The sequence below is a fragment of the Apium graveolens genome, chromosome 7 (assembly GCF_009905375.1).
Source record: "Apium graveolens cultivar Ventura chromosome 7, ASM990537v1, whole genome shotgun sequence".
Classification (NCBI taxonomy): Eukaryota; Viridiplantae; Streptophyta; class Magnoliopsida; order Apiales; family Apiaceae; genus Apium; species Apium graveolens.
In genome coordinates this window covers 264,524,285-264,545,057 of record NC_133653.1, presented here as the reverse complement: position 1 = coordinate 264,545,057, position 20,773 = coordinate 264,524,285, and positions in this window count along the sequence as shown.

Below are 20,773 nucleotides of genomic sequence, written 5' to 3'. Positions count from 1 at the left end.
GAAAATAAAATGCAACTACTGATTCAGCAATATTAGCATTTTCATAGTGAAGAAAGTGAGTCTCTCACTGACATTTTTAGCAGGTTTCAAAAACTGCTAAATGCTCTAAAGTTGCATGGAAGGGTCTATCAGACTAAAGACTCCAATCTAAAATTCCTTAGATCTCTTCCAAAGGAATGGAAACCAATGACAGTCTCCTTAAGAAATTCTCAAGATTATAAGGAATTTACTTTAGAGAGGCTGTATGGCATCCTGAAAACTTATGAGCTTGAAATAGAGCAAGATGAGAGGATGGATAGAGGGAAGAAGAAAGGAGGATCCATTGCACTAGTTGCTGAGTTGGAAAAGGAGAAGGAAGTGAAGATGGAAGCTGTTGAATCAACTTTAAGGGTCTGTGAAGGCAAGGGAAAGGGGCTGGCAGCTGAAGATGAAGATTCATTGAGCCAAGAGGACATAGAGGACATTGATGAGCACCTAGCATTTCTTTCCAGGAGATTTTCCAAGCTCAAATTCAAAAAGAAATTTGGAGCAGCCAAGCCAAATAGAAACATGGTGGATAAGTCAAAATTCAAATGTTTCAAATGTGGCTTGGCAGGGCATTTTGCAAATGAGTGTAGAAAGTCAGATTCCAGTAAGAAAAAGTTTGAGTCTGTAGATTACAAGTAAAAATACTTTGATCTACTCAAACAGAAGGAAAGGGCTTTTATTACACAAGAAAATGACTGGGCAACAGATGGTTTGGATGAAGATGAAGATGTTAGCTATGTCAATCTAGCCCTAATGGCCAAGTCTGATGAGACAGAGACAAGTTCCTCAAGCAATCAGGTATTTACTGCAAACCTTGCACATTTATCTAAAGCTGAGTGTAATGATGCTATAAATGACATGTTTACTGAATTATATCACTTGCGTGTTACACTTAAGTCACTCACTAAGGAAAATGCTAAACTTAAAGAAAACAATTTGTTTTTAAGTGAGAGGAATAATGTGCTTGAGTCTCAATTTGTTGATTTTGAGAAATTAAGGATTGAGTGTAAGATTGCTAAGGAGGAATTAACTGAGTCCTTGAAAAAGGAAGAAATTTTAAAGAAGCAGCTCGAACGTGAACAAGAGGTGATCAAAGCATGGAAAACATCCAGGGATGTCCATGCTCAAATCACCAAAGTTCAAGGGATTGAGACTCTTTGTGATGAAAACTGGAAAAAGAACAAAGAGAAACTAGAACCCAATTTGGTAGATGGTCTGCTAACAGATGTAGACTTGACGGATGATGAGGACTATCCGTCGGATAACAAAAAATGTTATCCGTCGAAAGATGAAAATCCTCATCCGTCGGCTGTAAGCAAGCCCATTAGCAAAGCCAAATTAGTCAAGCTGAATGAGAAGTATGGGTCTGTTTCCAAGAATTTTGTTCCAGGAGAAACCAGTCAAGTAAAGAAGGAGAAGAAGGCTAATGTTGGTCATATGACAATCAAGCAGTTGAGTGAAATACTGGAGAAAATAGAGGTTAAAACAGATGCAAAAAAGAAAAAAAATAGAAATGGAAAAGTAGGAATTAACAAGCATAGTAACTACACACCTGATAATATGCCCCTAGAAAAATCTGTGTCAAGTGTGGTAGTGTAAATCATTTGTCTGTTAATTGCAAATCTGTCATGCCTACTTCCATATCTGTGCCACCTTATTTTCCCAACATGAATGTCATGCCTTCTATGCCTATGAACTCTATGCCTATGAATGCCATGCCTACACAGAATATGAATGCACAACTTGCTAACATGCCATTTGCACCTAATCCCTATTATGCTGCATATAGTATGCCTCAAATGCCATTTAGCATGCCTTACTGGAATAACATGTTTACACCAAGCATGCCATTTCCTGTTAGTCATAACATGCATGATAATTCTGTTGCAATGAATGGTTTCAAATGTCCAACCCAACTGACTAAGGATGCATCTGAAACTCCTAAGTCAAATGAGATAAGACCTAAGAAATAGAAGAAGAAAGCTAACAAGGCAGGACCCAAGGAAACTTGGGTACCAAAATCAACTTGATTTGATTTTGATGTGTGCAGGGAAACAGAAAGAATCTTTGGTACTTGGATAGTGGCTATTTAAGACACATGACTGGTGATTCTACCCTGCTCACAGAGTTTAAGGAGAGAGCTGGCCCAAGTATTACTTTTGGAGATGACAACAAGGGTTATACTGTGGGATATGGCTTGATTTCAAAGGACAATGTCATCATTAAGGAGGTTGCCTTAGTGGATGGTCTCAAACACAATCTGTTGAGTATCAGCCAGCTTTGTGACAAAGGCAATTCAGTAACCTTCAACAAAGAAGCCTGTGTTGTAACTGATAATCAAAGCAACAAAGTGGTTCTCACTGCTGTGAGAAAAGGAAATATGTACCTAGCTGATTTCAACTCAACTAAAGCAGAATCTGTAACTTGTCTTCTCAGTAAAGCAAGTCAGGATAAAAGCTAGCTATGGCACAAGAAGCTATCACATTTAAACTTCAAGACCATGAATGAGCTAGTAAAGAAAGAGCTGGTAAGAGGCATCCCTCTAGTGGAGTTTTCTAAGGATGGACTGCGTGATGCCTGTCAAAAAGGGAAGCAGATTAAAGCATCATTCAGGAAGAAACTTGATTCAACAATTGAAGAACTTTTGCAACTGCTTCACATGGACTTGTTTGGACCAGTCAATGTATTGTCCATCTCAAGAAAAAGATTTTGCCTAGTAATTGTAGATGATTTCTCAAAGTTCTCTTGGACATATTTTCTAAAGTCTAAAGATGAGGCTAGTGAAATCATCATCAATCACATAAGGAAAATCAACAATTATCCTGATTTCAAGGTTAGAAGAATTAGGAGTGACAATGGAACTGAGTTCAAAAATTCAGTCATGAGAGCATTTTGTGAAGAAAATGGGATTCTGTATGAGTTTTCAGCAGCAAGGACTCCACAACAGAATGGAGTAGTGGAAAGGAAGAACATATCACTTATTGAAGCTGCAAGGACAATGCTTGAAGAATCAAAATTACCAACATATTTCTGGGTTGAAGCTGTAAATACTGCATGCTACACTCAGAACATTTCTCTAGTAAATCAAGCAAGATGCATGACTCCTTATCAATTGTTCAAGAACAAGAAGCCAACTCTAAACTTTCTTCATGTCTTTGGGTGTAAATGCTACATTCTGAGAAATCAAACTGATCAAAATGGGAAGTTTGATGCCAAAGCAGATGAAGGGATTTTTGTTGGATATGCTGTTGGTAAAGCATATAGAGTCTACAATCTTAGAACCAACATTGTTGTGGAATCCATACATGTTGTGTTTGATGATAAAAAGATTGAAGGACTGAAAGATGGAGATTACCATGAGAGCCTCAAATTTGACAATGTGGAGATGGTTAGTGATGATAGTGAGGATGAAAGTGATCAAGAGACAGTTCCAAAGGATAATGCAGAAAAATATACTACTCATGAAGTTGTCAACACGACATCCGTCGAAGTACAAAATGCCTCATCCGTCGGTATACAATTTGCATCATCCATCGAGAGACAATCAGCCTCATCCGTCGGTACTCAAAATTCACCATCCGTCGGTTTGTCACAAGGAGCTGAGAGTCAAGGCAGATCAACTTCAGACAATCCCTCCTTTTCAAATCATAGATTCACAAACTCAGGAGGAGTTTCTAGCAATCAAAACTCAGTCACACATCAAAACAACAATGAGGCCTCTTCATCTAGAGCTAATCTACCTCAACAAAGGAAATGGACAAAGGATCACCCATTTGAGTTTATCATTGGTGATGCATCTTCTAGAGTTCAAACAAGGAGAGCAACTGAAGAAGAATGTCTATACAGCAGCTTCCTCTCTAAGGAAGAACCTAAGAAGGTAGAAGAAGCTTTGTTGGATCCTGATTGGATTTTAGCTATGCAGGAGGAGCTAAACCAATTTGAAAGGAATAAAATATGGAAGCTGGTACCCAAGCCTAAAGGAAAGAATCCAATAGACACCAAGTGGGTATTCAGAAACAAGATAGATGAAAATGGCATAGTAATCAGGAATAAAGCTAGACTGGTTGCTAAGGGCTATTGTCAGCAAGAAGGAATAGATTTTGATGAAACTTTTGCTCCTGTTGCAAGACTTGAAGCCATCAGAATCTTCTTAGCCTATGCAGCCCATGCCAATTTCAGGGTCTATCAAATGGATGTCAAAAGTGCCTTTCTGAATGGAGATTTGGAGGAAGAAGTATATGTTAGTCAACCTTCTGGCTTTGAAGATCCAAATTTTCCAGAATATGTCTATTATCTGTTGAAAGTACTTTATGGACTGAAGCAAGCACCTAGAGCCTGATATGACACTTTATCAAGGTTCCTTTTGGAAAATTACTTCACAAGAGGTACTATAGATAAAACTTTATTTTTCAGAAATGTTAATGGCTCTAGTATACTTGTTCAAATTTATGTAGATGATATTATCTTTGGCTCTACAGATGAGAAACTTTGCAAAAAGTTTGCCAAATTGATGCAAAGTAAGTATGAAATGAGTATGATGGGAGAACTAACTTACTTTCTTGGTTTACAAGTTAAGCAAGTTAGTGATGCAATTTTTATTAGTCAAACTAAATATATTTTTGATCTTTTAAAGAAGTTTGATCTAATGGATTGCACATCTGCAAAAACTCCCATGGCCACAACAACTAAGCTTGAATTAAACACTACTGAAAAGTCTGTGGATATTTCAAGTTATAGAGGCATGGTTGGATCACTTCTGTACTTAACAGCTAGTAGGCCAGATATAATGTTTTCTACATATTTATGTGCTAGATTTTAGGCTAATCCTAGAGAATCTCACTTAATAGCTATTAAGAGAATTTGCAGATATCTCAAGGGAACACCAAAACTTGGCATTTGGTACCCTAGAGATTCTGGTTTTGATCTAACTGGTTATTCAGATGCAGAATATGCAGGTTATAGGATTGATAGAAAAAGCACAGCAGGAACCTGTCAATTTCTAGGAAACAAGCTTGTGTCCTGGTTCAGTAAAAAGCAAAATTCAGTTTCTACTTCTACAGCTGAAGCTAAATATATTGCTGCTGGCAGTTGCTGTGCACAGATTTTGTGGATGAAAAATCAACTGCTAGACTATGGTTTGCAAGTTGAGAGAATTCCTATTTTTTGTGATAACACAAGTGCAATTGCCATCACTGAAAATCCAGTGCAACATTCAAGGACAAAGCACATAGATATCAAGTACCACTTCATAAGGGAACATGTAATGAATGGTATTGTAGAGTTACATTTTGTTCCAAGTGAGAAGCAACTTGCAGATATCTTTACCAAGCCACTGGATGAATCCACCTTTTCAAGGTTGGTTAGTGAGTTAGGTATGCTTAATTTCTCTTAAATCTATTTGAGTTATTTTGCAAGTTGAAATGCAGCCAGAAATTTAATTGATTTTTCAGTCTTGGATGAAATTTTGGCTAAGTCAAAATTTGCATCTCGACGGATGACCGTTATCCATCGAGTCTGGTCATCTGTCGACATACTACTTGCTAATAAAAGTCAATTATTTTTCTGGAATACTTTATGTCTCGACGAATATCAGTTTATCCTCATCCGTCGAATTGTCTAAATCTTAGCCGTTAATTTCCTGTACATTATCCATCGAGTATACATACAGATTGTAAGAATTACACGACGGATAATGAGTGGAATTTTTACAGTTTATTTATTTTAAACGGTCATTTTAGGCAATTTCTATTGGTCACTTTATTTTACTTTATTATTTTTATCAGTTATTTTTGAGAAAGTATAAAAGCTTATTTCACTGCAATTGTTTTCTTTTATCATTCTCAAATTCAACTGCTTTTATTTCATTCTCTCTCAAGCAAATATTCTTCTTCTCTTCAAGCTTTCGTTCTCTAACAATGGCACATGTAGTGAAGATTATGTCTCAAACTGGGTTCATTTATAAGAAGAACAATTTCACTGCGTTAGTTAACAAGGGTATTCAACAATCAGAGGACTATCACAAGATGATGGACTTTGTGAAGAATTGCAAGCTGAATTACGCCATGCTGGAGTCACCCACAATCTATTGTGAAGTTGTTGAAGAGATGTGGACCACTACAATCTATAACTCTGCTGACAACACCATCACCTTAATCATCAAAGGTAATGAGTTATGTATCAATAGTGATGTAATTAAAGCATGTTTCAAAATTCCTGATAATAATGTGACTTCACCACACAATGACACTGATATTATCAATATGCTTAACTCCATGCATTATACACTTCCTACCACTAAATTAAGTGATATTAGAAGATTGGGTCTTAGGAAGGAGTGGAGTTTCTTGTGTGATGTAGTGACTAAAGTTTTCTCTGGAAAAATCAGTAATTTTGACTCAGTGAATATTTCCATGCTTAACATGCTCTACATGCTAGTTACAGATAAGTTTTACAACTTTAGCGACCTTTTCATGTTTGAGTTAGGTTTTAAACTAGGTGAGTTAGCTAAAAGAGGCAAGAATGTGTACTATGCTAGATTTTTCATGCTATTGGCTAACCACCTATGTCAAGAAATTGTGCTTGAGAACCCAAACAACAAACTGGCTTGTTGGGTTCAAGAGAGAAGACTCATTGCAGATTTGAACAGAGCCAACCACCACAGGGATGTGCAAATGTTCTACTTTTCTGTAATGCAGGCACCTCAGGTAAGTGAGGTAAGTTCATCCATCCCTACTACTACTTCAATCTCACAAATTTCTTTGAATTCAAGTGTAGCCATGTCAACTGTGTCAATGACCAAACAGTTGCCTACCCAAGCTACCAAACCTACAAGTACTTCAAAATCCAAATCAAAGAAAGCCCCCTCTGGTATCTCTCAAAAGATGCAAGTTGCAAAATCCACCAAAACCAAAGAGGGGAGTGTGCAGGTGGGTAAGAAAAGTGAGGGAAGGGGTGAACATAAAAGAAACCCCAAGAATAAGGTTGGAGAGTTGAGTGAATCCCAGCCTAGCCACACTGCAGTTTCCCAACAAACTGCAGTGCTTAAAAAGGACAAAAGCTCATTTCTAGTTGCATCCTCCCAAAAGGATATAGCTATTGAACAAAGCTCTCAACCAAGAGCACATTCCAAGAGGGCTAGGGACACAAGCTCACCCCAAACTTACATCAGAAAGAAGAAATTCAAAACCCTTGGGGATGCACAGGGCTCACACACAGTGCAAACTGATGTTAAAGACACATTCACTGTACTTTCTCAAATTCAGGTTGATGTGGCTCCAATAAATGTGGAGTCACAGCCAAAATCTCTAGTTATAGAAACACCTCATACACCAAACTCACCATCAAATTCACTGGATGTGGACATGATAAACACATCAATTCCTGATTCCCCCTCTTTAACTCTGTTGGGGAAGCCAAAATCTAGTGCAAGTGAGCATCATCTTTTAGATGATTTGTTGGCTCACTTTCCAATTCTTTCAGGAACTGTTGTATCATCTGTGCCAAAAATATCTTCACTCAGCACAGAGTCAACAATAATTTCCATTCCCAGTTCATTCACTTCTACTCTCTCGATGGATATTGCTCATCCGTCGAGTAGTGATTGTATCCCGACGGATAAGCTTAACAGCAGTCATCCGTCGGATAACAAAACTGCTCAATCAACGGATATCACTCATCCGTCGAGTATCTCTGCACAATTTCAAACTTCAATTATTTTAAGTGCAGAAGATTTAGTGGTTGTACAATCACTCTTAGGACTGAGAGAGAAAAGTGTATTGAGTAAGAGGCTGGGTTGCTCCCAGGAAAAAGGAGAGGAAAAGAGTGAACCTCAGCAATCCATTTATTCAGGATTGGCAAAAGTGAATGAGAGGAGTCCCACCTTAGTAGGTGAAGGTGAGAGTGTGAGGGTGGGGAGCCAGGGTGAGACCCTGATGCAACAAAAAAGAGAAAATGAGAGAAATGCAGGTACTGGAGCTATAAGGTTGGATGTCATTGCTAGTGAGTCAATGAATGTCCAGGATGCAGACAGGGAGGGACTATCTCAGCAACCTCAAGCTGTAATAGATTCCACCCCCTTGATGCTGAGGCATTTACTCACCTTGTTCCAGCTTATCAACTTCTAGTTGAACAGGGCAATGACAATGCAGAAAAGATGCTCAACTTGGTGCACACCACTCAGTCAATGCTAAGAGCTAAGGATGCCATCACAGCTTTACCATCTACAGTTGGTGATGTGGACTATGAGACTGGTGGTTCAGCTGACTTCTTTGATGAGGAAAGTGGAGATAGTGGAAATGTAGCAATGGACATAGGGGAGAAGTAGGCTCAAGCTCAAGATCAAGTCTGCCTTCATGGGTATTCTCAAAGGAAAGTGATGAGCACTATTTTAAAACCACCTTGATCCAACTAATCAGTCAAACACATACTGCTCTTCAAGCCACTACAAATGCCAACACCAAGAAGCTCATTCAAGCACATCTAGCCTCCCTGCAACTTCATCAAATCCAAGGTCTCCAACACACTAGAGATGTACACACCATCAAGGGTACTATTGATGAGGTGAAAAAGGCTGTCTCGGATAAAATAGATTCCAAAATTCCAGATACTGCCTTGCTTGACATCAAAAAGCAATTAAGGAAGAATGTTGATCTTGCTACAAAGGTAGATGTTTTAGATACAAGGATGTCAGCCATGGAAGCATCTCTCACAGCCATTCATCTTCATCATGCCCAATAGACAAATCTACTTCAGAAATTGGTGGCTGCTCAAACTCACTCCTCATTTCCACTTGATGATAACAAAAAGGGGGAGACAGGACCAAGTGAGGGGGAGCAGCTAAACATTCAAATCAACAAGGTAATTGTACCTTCAATTGCCATATCAAAGCCAACAACTGATAGTATAGATTTGATAAAAGCAGCAGTAGCCAATTTGAGAGCGGCTGAGGAGAAGCAGTTGAGTCCACTCGACTGGGGGAAAATTGATGAGGAAATTCATAAGAAGTTTGTCCTAGCAAAGAAACTAGAAAAGTCAGCCATTCATCACTTTCAAGTCAAACAAATTTCAGTGAATGACATGAGCATGAAATATCTGGAAAGAGGCCAATCATCCTGCATCAAGTCCCCAAAGGCTGAAATAATTCTGAAACCAAGGTTGCATTACTCAAAATCATCTTTGAAGAACCCTTTGGATACTGTGTTTAAGACACCTAAGCCTGATGAAAAGAAGCTTCTGTCAAGGTCAATTGCTTTCTATAAAGATCCAACTGATTCAGTTTTGAAAAGAAGAATTGTTAAAGTGTTCAGAAATGGCAAAGAGATTTGTGTGGTGGTTGGACATCCTCAATTTGCTCAAGCAAAAAGAGAAGAGAAGGCCAGATTGAAGAAGGAAAAGAAGCAAACTGCTATAGAGGCTAAAAAGGATAAACAAAAGAAACAGCAAGTTGCTATCCTGACCAAACTGAAATCTTCACAACAAATTCCTGCACAACCATCTGAAACCATTGAACCTCAGGATCAAGAAATGCAAAATGCACCTCCACAGACAAAGAAGCCAAGGTACAAGCAAAGAAGCAAGAGGAAGTTGGACTTCAGTGATGAGGAGATGGAAGGGTACTTTCCTAAAGAGTCTATATCTGCAACAATTCAAACATCCATGCCCTTTGTGGCACATGAAGAATTCAAGATAGATCCGTCCAAGAACTTTCATGGTGAACCTATCATTCCAAAGGATGAGCCAATAGACTGGGATAGTCTACCAATACCTGAACTCAATCTGCCTCTATTCATGAAGTCAAAGAAGACAAAAACAAAAGCAGTCAAGAATGTGAAGCCATCAATTCTCAAATCCAAGTCTCTAACTAAAGCTAAAACCAAGGTCAACAAGGGAGACATAATGTACATCCGTGATATCATAGAATTTTCTGATCTAAACCTCTACCTAGATGAACTAGATGAAGTGAGAGGGATTGATGCCTACAGGAACCTACCTGAAAGGTTAGTGTTCAAGTACAAAGGAGGAAAGGAGATTACATGGCCACTTCACATGATTCTTCTGGAAAGCCAATCTGTACTGATAAAGGTTTTTTCATCCTTCATGAAGAACTTTGGATTCAATGTAACAGCAAGAAGACTTGTTCTAAAGAAGATTGAAGAACTAAGGAGCACTAGAGCCAAAGATGCACTTCCAAAGACTCTAACCATTCCTTTCAAAGTAAGTAGAGTGCATCTAAGGCCCTACTGGCTGATGGAGTTCAAATATGAGAAAGGAGTCAGGAGATTTTTCAGACTAGAGGATCAATTGAGTATTTCTAGCAATGAAACTCTTTTAGAAATGCAAGAAATGTTAGATCTATCAGAATCTGATGAACTGGAATTCCACAGACAGCTCCAAAATCAAATAGAAGAAAACAACAGAAGGCTTGGGAAGAAATCCAGATCTTCAAGGAAATAAATTAATCTGCTCAGACTAGAGGAGCACCTTGAAATGACTGTGAGCAAAATTTCAATTGAAGCACTTTGAGTATTATCTACTTGTCTTTAAAGCTGTATGTTTAGGATGTTTTGTTATCATCAAGTATCTCTTAATTTATGGCTACAATTCCAGTAGACATAAATTGGGGGAGATTGTTGGGGCACATGTTGTGTGCTTGATGATTACATAAACAAAACACCTAAGTAGATCTTACTTAGTGAAATAATGTAGCACTCGACGGATAAGAAGTATAGTCCCGACGGATAACTCATTTTGGTCCCGACGGATGATTGACTTATTATCCATCGAGTGAGTAGCTTATGTAATAATAAGTCTGTAGCACAGTTCTGTATACACACTTTGTTTAGAATCTGTAGTAGCATATCAGTCATGTTAACTTTAACTAGATATGCAGAATAGGTTGATTAATTGTACATAAGTGATGTCTTGTAATTCTGCATAAGTGAAATGAAGTCAAGTGCTAAACTAGCTACCAACGGATGATTAACAGAGCCATCGACGGATGATTAAATGACTATCAACGGATGCTTAATTCAGCAGTCGACGGATGATCAATGAAGCCATCAACGGATGTTCAGAAAGTTGACGGATGATCACATATCCAACGGATAATCAAATAAAGAATTCAAGTAGCAGTTGGAACAGTGAAAGCTGAGCACATCCGTCGAGATGTGTACAATTCTACTGTGGTAGCCCATTAACTGGGTAATAGATGACGAAAAGCAGCAAAGCTTAAGACTGATAGTTTTTAATTTATCTAGTCATTTTGACTTTGTAATCTTGGTAATATATAAACCAAGAATGTAGCAAATAGAAAAACTAACTGAGAGAGCTAAAATACATAAAAACAGAGAAATCTTCGTAAGCAGAATTATTAGCATTTCCTATATTCTTAGCAGTTCAATTTGTAAGCAGCTGTGAGCATTCTTGCACACAGAGTCCTCTCAATATATAATATATATCTCTGGTGGAATTGTTTAAATCCACCAGAAAGTTTTTAAAGACTCTTGTTTTTAATTACTCATGTTTTGATTCAATTAAGTTTTTATTCCGCATTGTGCTAATCAAAACACTTATATTTATAATCGAGTTGAACATTTTTATTTCGAGAAAAAGGTTCAAGAATTCCATTCAACCTCCCTTCTGTAATTCTTGCTATATTGTTAAGGGACTAACAATTCTTGAATAGGTAGCTTCGCATCTGGGGATGAGATAATAGCTTAAAAAGGTGCAACCGTCGTAACATGAGGTGATATAGCTAACACCAGTGGAAGAGCAGGGCATGAATCAAATGATGGTCCTCCGACTGAAGGTTCCCAATGATCAGATGATCCCGGGATAAAAGAATCTGTCATCGCCGCTATCTGACAATCGCGTCGCTAGATAAGAATCTCGAATCTCATCACGAATCATACCAAAACCTATTGTATAGTCGCATTCAACCTCTCGACGTTCTATCTTTCTATTTCCTAATCCTAGTCTTAACCCTCTATCCATTCCCGACAATCTAGGCTTGTTTCAGTGACTTGTAACCTGTGGCTCTGATGCCAAACTGTAATGCCCTCCAAACCCGGGTTAGAAGTTTGGGGCTCACAACACACACACACAATATATAAACATGTATATAAAATATTATATGCATCGACCCTTCTTTTCACAATCATGGATCGCAACAGGTTCAAGTATGAAAATAAGCGATAACCTTATCTTTTATTACATCGTACCAAATCCCAACTAGTTCACCTTACCACTGATAATAATATCGTTCTTACAATCTTGCATAACTCATCTACAATATAAAGCTCCTGCTAGCTCGATCCAACTTATCCTGGAATCCTAGCTCGCACACTGGACTGGGAATCCTCATTACCAACAATTTCCTTTTCAACTGTTGAAAACATAAAAAGTTTGCAAGTGTGAACTAACTAGCTCAGCAAGTCATAATAGCAATAACGGAGGTTAAACAATAACCAATTGAAATGATTCAGAAGAATCAAGTTTCTGAGTAAGCAATGATTAGAATTGGATATTCACTTTTTATTTTTAAAACCAAGGTTAGGCTGCTGATCAGTCACGCACTAACCCCGAGCAAGGCTCCCAGTTTTGCTCTATATATTGGATCCAAGGCACGCATTGGCCTATTACGACCACAAATCTGGTCCGACCATGATCGGGTCCACATTTATAAAACCATCCAATTCTAAAACAATTCAATATGATAACCAGTGTAATTTAGTAAGCTGAATCATAAACAACATTTATTTTGAAGCATAGGGTGTTTCACAATACCATGGATGTGTAACAAGGAATTCAAAAGATTTGCTTTCAATTAAGGAAAGAATCAGAAAGTAGAAGACCAAGGGTTCCAAGGATTGGTCTTCTGTTAAACAAGGAATAAGGGTTGGTATGTCAAGCAATTCAATATCAGAAATCGGTATGTGGTAGATATGTTTTTGTGGAGTAGTATCGTATGTGTCTGGCTCGTATCTGGGAATTCAACAATCAATGGTTTATGAAAAATAAGGCTTATGGCTCAAGATCAATAAGAATCAGGGTTCAAGGTTGAATAACTTAACGCGCTTGCAATCTAAAACAAGATTTATTTTGAATACTCGCAACATGTTATGAGAAAGTTTGAAAATATTTGCAATATATCTTGAAAAAAGTTCAGAAGTACTTGCCTTATCACCGATGATTTCCAACTTTACTGGTACCCATCTAACAATTTTACTTTTCCATCACTTTCTTTCTTTTTCTATGCCTTGCTTCTATTCATCGATAATTTGCTTTCTTTTTCTACACTTCAGTTCTATTTACTGATCACTGGACTTCTTTTCTATGCCTCGCTTACTCTGCTAGGCATCACAAGTATCTATCAATACTCAATCTCATATCATTCTAATCGTCACATAGACGTCATAAGCTTTTATCTACCCTTCGTTTTACCCAAATCCGATTTACGGATTGAAAGTTATGACTAAAACAGTCAAACAATAACCATATAGGCATATAACACATCAATCAGATAGCACGTAGCACATAGCACGCAAGATATTCAATCAAAATAATTTTTCAAAGAAGATTCGGGGTCAAAATGATTTTCCAGGTATTTATTACGAATTTTTAAACATTTTTCGGAATTAAAACGGGTCTCCGAATTAATTTGTAATTAAATAACAGGGTTCGAATACCCAAATCTGGCTTTAAAATAATTAAATAATAATTATCGAGGTTTAAAAATAATTTAAAATAATATCTTAAAGCTAGAAACTATTTTTCAAAATTTTTAAATCAAATTAAACAATTAAATCTAATTATTAAATCAATTAAAATCAATTAATAATTAATTAAATTAATTAATAAATTAATATTAAATTAATCGATTAATTGAAATAATTAAAAACTAATTAATGTTAATTAATAAAATAAATCAGATTTATTTTTTTTAAATAAACAAATCATTAAAACAATTTTCTGAATTTAAAATAAATAAATACACATTTTCTGATTTTTAAAAATAATAAACAAATCATTTTTCAAAATAATTTAAACAATAGGGGTCAAATTGCAAATTTTTAAAAATGAAATATTAAAAATGCAAAGTTTGCAAAAATTCGGGGCTAAACTGTAATTGTTACAGTTGTCTTCCCCGGTCGCTGGAGAAGCCATGACCGCCATCCAGAAGCTTTTCCGGCGACGACCACAACTCTCCAGAAATGCACCAGTTTAACAAGGTGTGTTCTTCTTGCTGCCAAGAATCGATCTGCAGAGTCAATACAGTCGAAAAATCAACGAGTCGAACGGAATATCAATCTGAAAATTCCGCCGCCGCTTCAACCCGTTTTTCGATCATCCCCTTCCAGTAATCATTTGTTTACCACGTATATATCATTCGAATCATCTTTTGACGATCTACAAATCTGTGTAATCAATTCCAAACAATAACCCTAAACACAGAAATACCCAATTTCTAATTAAGAACATTCAACCTATAAACCCTAATTTAAATTTCCAAAATCAAACATCATTTTCTCTATGTTATTGAACTCTGTTTTTGACATATAATATACCAAATTGACCAGAAAAATATTACCTACACGATGGAATCATCAAATCATATCAACAACATCAAGAACAAATTTTCATAATTTAATTCATAAATTATTCGAAATAAAATAATTAAATCAGAAAAATACCTTGATTTCTGCACCAAAAGAGATGGTTGATTCAGAAAGGTCTTTTCGAGAGCTTCAATTTGATATATTGCACGCCCGAATCGGAGTTCATTAACGCATTCGTTCGTGCGTTTGCTTTTCAAAAACGCGACATGAATTCGACATTTTCTCTGTATTTTACGGGGGTTTACTGACTGAATATGATTATACCAATAAAATGAAATGATAAAAGGGCTATATATATTTTTGGAATATTGGTTTGTTTTGGATCCTTAAATTAGTTACTTAGCCGCTAAGTAACTGCGAAAACGATCCTATTTGATACCCGTATTGGATAATTATCCAAACCGGGCTTATTATAAAATATTTTATATGAAAATAACGTAATAATATCCCGTCTTTCGAGAATACGGGTTTTGTTGATTCACCGAAATGATTATCGTATCGAAAATCTTGCGCCGGGCTGCGCACGGGTCAAACCGTAATCCGGATTGAAAAAGTCAAAACATGGAAAATGTCCGGAATTACCAGATTAGGTTAGAAAGGAGTTTTCGGAAGAGTTTCAGGTTGTAAAAACGTAAAAACGGTTGAAGTCGGATAATTCCCGGCTTTATAAAATAATTTTGTAATTATTCAGAAAATAATTAATAAATTCATAAATCAATATAAAATCATATAATACTCTAAAAATTACCAGAAAATACCTTAATTATTTGTGTTTTATTCTGGACATAATAAAATTAACATACTTATACTTTACCACATATCAACATCCACATAACAACACCAATCGTCAAATAATTCACCAAAATTCACTTAATAATCATTTATGGATAAAAATAATCACACGCTATGTCCCGGATATTACAACACTTATATTATATTTCTATCTATAATATTATATTAAAGACGAAATATTGAAAATTTGGTTGTCAGTCGTTGTTGACCGTTAGATTTATTCTTAAAAATTAGTATTATTTAAGAGGTATAAGGTTCGAATCCTGTCGGCAACATATTAAAATTATAAAAAAAATTAGTATTCTTTGAGATGTATAATCAAAATTAGAATTTACAATATATATGATAAAAATAATTGTGCATCGCACGGGTTATATACTATATCATTTAATTATGAAGTATCAAAAAATTTATATTAACATAATTTATTACTTTCTACGAATGCACCATTGCAAACATACATCAATCACTTATGCTCATATGCATAAATAAATTATTCATCCATTAAGTAATAACATAAGCATATCATCAACAATTATAGTGAAAATAATTTAAATTAGCACAATTTAGAGTATGCTTGTGCATTGCACGGACTATAGAGCTAGTATATAATAATAGATGAAATAATAAAAGATTTTGTTGGTACACTCCTTCGTTAAATTACTTGATTATATTTACTTAATTATTCTAATTATAATTATAGTCATTTACTCCGTTAAAATTGACTAATTATAGTCATGTGCAATGACCGGGACACCAATTTAAACTTATTGTACCAACCTACGTTGGTATTAGCGAATTCAATAAATGAAATTTTAAAAATTTAGTTGATACGTTGCTTAATTAATTTATTTAACTTTCCTGATTTAATGATCTCATTATTTTACTTGATTACCTTTACTTAATTAGTATATAATTAAATTACCTTTTTTAAGTAAAACACCTTTCTTTTGATTATCTCTACCTAAAATTTTTCTTTTTCCAAAAAAATTATGAGCAATTCTATATTATTTTAATTACGGGATTATTCCATTATTTATATTATTCATACTATCTTATTAAAATAAAATTAGAGATAATTCGTTGGTCAATATATAATAATCTCATGCTAAAATGAAATAATATATATTATTCGGTCGTGCTAAAAAAAGGATTAAAACAAAAACAAAAATTAAAATATAATTATTTGTTTGGTATAATGGCCTCACAAAAACAAAATAATATACGCTTTCATACTAGTTACAACAAAATTACAACTAATGATCCGGACTAAAATAAATTAAAAGCAAACCAAAAATAATTAGTGAGATTTGATCGAAATAGTCTAATGGGCCCTAAGCTAAAATAAAATAATAAATACAAGTGATCTGTACAAAATAATTGTACTATTAAACCATGCTAAAAAATTAAAATTGAAATATAAATCGTTGGTCAGTATAATGACCTCGGGCTAAAACAAAATAATATGTAAAATTCATCAAGACTAAAATAATATGATATTCAACCGGATTAAAATAAAATTAAAATATAATCAATATAACTAGTTGGGCCAATTTGGTATAATGGGCCCCGGGTTAACATAAAATAATGTATATTATAAATTCAAGCTAAAACAAAATTAAAATCAAACTAAAATTTATTCGTATACTATTAATATTAGTTAAAACTACATACAATATTAAGTTAAACATAAGTATCTGTTAGGAATCAAGCCTATATCCCGATGATAAACAAAGCACATTGTATAATTATGTTAAGATAAATTTGTAACCTTCAATAGCTAGCCATCATAAGGGATAACCGTTGAAGAAGTAGCATATCAACTGATTAGTATTTACTCTTTAGTTGATAATGATTGTTGTAACATTGAAAATGAGAATTCTGTAAACAGATAGCAATGCAATTATTCATTCATAAGTCATACTGACTCAGTGGATAATCCAGAATACGATGGTTAAGTATAAATATTCAGTGTCATGATTCAGATTAAGTGAAGTGAGTCATCGACTACTAGTGAAGACAAAGAATCAACATCTATTTATATCAGCCCATCAACTGCTAAGCAAGTGACTATCAATGGTTAATGAAAATTATAGTAAAAGACCTTCAACGGCTATGAAGGTTCAAAATATGGGATTATCACAACACATGGGTTGATAAGAATCTCTATAAAGAAAATGAGAAGTCAAGACATACTTGCATGTGATTTTGGTTTCAGAAGAAGAAACATTCAATTTTCATGCATGACAATTTAGAGGGATATTCAAACCAATATATCAGGACGCAATCCAGCCTCAATTGTCAAGCCTCATGGGAAAGAGAATGAAGAAACAAGCTGGCTAGACCTCGAATACCGTGTTATATATTGTCTAGTAAGCATTGTAATTTGGTGGTTTATGAACCAAGTAGAAGCAAATATTTCACTTAAGAAATAGAATTTTCATTTTTAGAGAGTTTGAGAGAGATATACTCCTTTGAGTGAAACACTGTAAAATGAAGCTGTGAGATTACACTTGTAATTGTAACAAATTATTTCTTTAAAAAAACTCATGTGGCAAGTCCAATAAAAAACCACCTGAAAATTTGGAACATCGATGTTCATGTTCTATCTCCCAAGTACAAATTAACTTGAAAATTTTAATTTGTATTCAAGTTTCAACCCCCGCTACAAATTAACTTAGTTGATCGTTAGTGAATAACATTATCTTTTGCAAACACAACAATAAATATCAATAAAATTATATATTTCAATCGATAATAATGCCTTTCTCAAACTAAAATACCTTTTATTCTGAAAATATCGCGAACTAACATAAACATGTATATATATTGTTATCAAGTCATATCATTTACTTTTAAAAATTTTAAGGTAACAAATTTAATATCTTAATTAAAAACTTAAATTCAAATAAATTAAAAATTTATATAATATTAAAAAATACACCGTACATAGCACGGGGTTTAAGCTCGTATCATATAATATACGAAACCATAAGAGTTTGGTTTAATTAAAAACTAAAATTCAAATTAATTAAAAATATATATTATATTAAGAAATAAACCGTACATGGCAAGAGTTTTAATCTTGTATCTTATAATGTACGAAAAATTAAAAATTTGATTGATACGATCCTTCATTAATTTACTTGATTGCCTTTATTTAATGATTTCAATATTTTATTCTATTATCATTACTTAATAAGTATATAGATTAATTAATTAAAAATCAAAATACAAAACCAATAACTCAGTTCATTACCGTCGTATTATCCACACCATGTCAACTAAGTTTCAGTTCAACTATTATCCACCTATACCTGATTATAGTTGAAAGTTTGTTACATATATAAAAAAATTCTTTCTTGACAACTCAAGTTGAACTACGTACCCGGTAAAAAAGTTATAATTACATAAAAACTTATAAGAAATTAAATGTGATTTGAACTCGGAAACAATAGTATTTATAGTATAAAATATTCGATTTAAGTTGAATGTACACAATAATATAATAGGAAATTTGACAAATATACCAATTTTTGTAAAATTTGGGTATTTATGAAAAAAGCCCTAATATATATATATATATATATATATGCCTTAGTAAAAAGAATTATTTAGCAAGTTCTTTTCCAAATAACAGGTTTTATTTGCTATATTTTTTAATAAAAAATATTTAGATAAGCCGTACTAGGAGTATAATCGAGCCGAGCCGAGTCGAACACTGCAAGGCTTGGCTCGAGCTCGACTTAATTGTCCAGACTTGAGATCAAACTCGACCAAACCTTTAATTTCTTAACTGATTTATTTTGTTGCAGTTTTACCATCATTAAGTAAGAGGATGAGAAGTAAAATAAAGTCAAATATGGAAATTTTTGGTAATATGAATTTAGATTAATAAAACTGTTCTAAAATTTTACAAAGCATATAATGTTTATCATGTTTTTTTATGAATGTAGCATTGAGCAATACAATACTTGATATAGGTTGTGTTGATAAAATTTGTTCTAACTGTGGGGCTCTTATATGGAAGTTTGAACAAACGGCAAGGCAACAACAGTTAAGATCAAACAAATTTTTTTTATGTTGTAGCAATGGAATGGTTCTTTTGCCATTATTAAGGGACACTCCACATGAATTAATATCGTTGCTTGATGGAACAAATGAAAGATGTACCATTTTCAGAAAAAAATGATTGTACAACGGTGCATTTGGATTTACGTCTGTAGAAGATAACATGGATAAAATTATTAATAACGGGTGTGGACTTTTTTCTATCACGTGCATGGTGTGATCTATCATCAAATGGGGACTTTGTTTCCTCAAGAATCTAAAAAGGCAGATTTTTCACAAATTTATATGTATGATAATAAGGAACAACTTCACGCACCTTTGAATTTCCCAAATAGTGAGGAGACACTTGAAGTGAAATCACAGAATCTTTATCTTCAATATTACATCGAGAAAACGCTTTGGTGGATATTTATCTTTAGGTTCGAGATAGGTTTATGGCGTCCGAAATTATTTCTCGAAGGTTAAGTTTGATTGAAAATCGAGAAACTGATGGTCGAGAAACTAATGTACCAACCAATGCGTATGAATTTGCAACTTTGGTTGTAAATGATAATCTACTTGATGAGAGGGTATAGTTGTAGACCCTAAGATTGGCCCTTTGCACATGATCTCAATACTTCATCCATGTTATATGTCCCTTCAGTACCCACTTTTTTTCCCATACGGAGAACATAGTTATATTATTGGTATCTTACATGCGAGGCTATGTACCAAATTGGAAAATAAAAGAGATGTAGTAAGTATTCGACAGTATTATTGTTACAGACTCCGGTGTAGAGATAAAGAAGGCCATACTTTAATTGTTGGGGGAAATTGTTCTTGTAATTTGTCGTAAGTGCATGGACATGTATTGAGCATGCTAGGCTTACATGGACATGTATTGAGATCTGATCTCTACAATAATTTTGTTGATTCCGTTAATAGAGGAGATACGGATGCTTCCACAGTTGGAAATTGACTTATTTTGCATGCCTCATTTACAGGAAGCCCACGTTACATGCAACAAAACTATCAAGATAGCCCGAATTTATTCATCACATTTACATGCAACCCACAATAGACTGAGATCAAGAATTATTGTGATAAAGTGCCAAATTGTATCCCGGCTAACAGACCCAATGTATTGGCTAGAGTTTTAAGTTCAAGTTGGACTTACTTTTAGAAGATTTGACATATAACCATGTCCTTGGGAAAGTAATTGGAGGTAATCCCCTATTTCACACATACTTTAATTCTATCTTATCATCTAATTTAACAAATTTTATCAA